Source organism: Trachinotus anak, unplaced genomic scaffold (genome assembly GCF_046630095.1).
Source record: "Trachinotus anak isolate AG129_WGS33_773 ecotype Australia unplaced genomic scaffold, CSIRO_AGI_Tana_v1 ptg000125l, whole genome shotgun sequence".
Taxonomy (NCBI): domain Eukaryota; kingdom Metazoa; phylum Chordata; class Actinopteri; order Carangiformes; family Carangidae; genus Trachinotus; species Trachinotus anak.
In genome coordinates, this window is record NW_027273976.1 from 4,041 (window position 1) to 5,000 (window position 960).

Consider the following 960-nt stretch of genomic DNA (forward strand, 5'->3'; position numbering starts at 1 on the left):
CTGTGGAGGTGCTGTGTGGGCCTTTAATATCACAGGGGGAGAAGCTGGGCCATGAGCCTGGCCCCTGGAGCTCTGATACAGGGGGAGCATGGATGTGGCTTTGGAGAAGGCAAATATCTAGAGTCTCCGCTCCACTCCCCTCTTTACCTTCCTCGGTGTAAAACTTTGACCGCCAGTTTTTCAAAGTCTTACACCGAGGAAGGTAAAGAGGGGGACCGGTCGGCGAAACTAGAAGTTTCCCCTCTCTTACCTTCCTCGGTGTAAAACTTTGACCGCAAATTTTTCAAAGTGTTACACCGAGGAAGGTAAAGAGGGGGACCGGTCGGCGAAACTAGAAGTTTCCCCTCTCTTACCTTCCTCGGTGTAAAACTTTGACCGCAAATTTTTCAAAGTGTTACACCGAGGAAGGTAAAGAGGGGGACCGGTCGGCGAACTAGAAGTTTCCCCTCTCTTACCTTCCTCGGTGTAAAACTTTGACCGCAAATTTTTCAAAGTGTTACACCGAGGAAGGTAAAGAGGGGGACCGGTCGGCGAAACTAGAAGTTTCCCCTCTCTTACCTTCCTCGGTGTAAAACTTTGACCGCAAATTTTTCTAAGTGTTACACCGAGGAAGGTAAAGAGGGGGACCGTTCGGCGAAACTAGAAATTTCCCCTCTCTTACCTTCTCCTGCCCTCGGTGCGAGCCGGTCTCTCCCTGTTTTTCAAAACACCTTTCGCACGATTTCAGAAACCCAGTTTTCGGAACGTGAACCTCCAGGATCGGCCCCGAGGGCGCCGGGGACGCGTGGGCCGACCCGAGAGGGGTGCGAAACGGACTGCCGCGGGCAGCTCGGCCCCTCTCAAAGCTGCGGTTCTCTTCTTCTTTCACCCACTGACCGAGCGGCACACGTGACCCGCCATCGGAGGGCCCCCGCCGGCCAGCCCAGCGCTGGTGTTCGGGCGGACGGTTCCTCCGGCCTG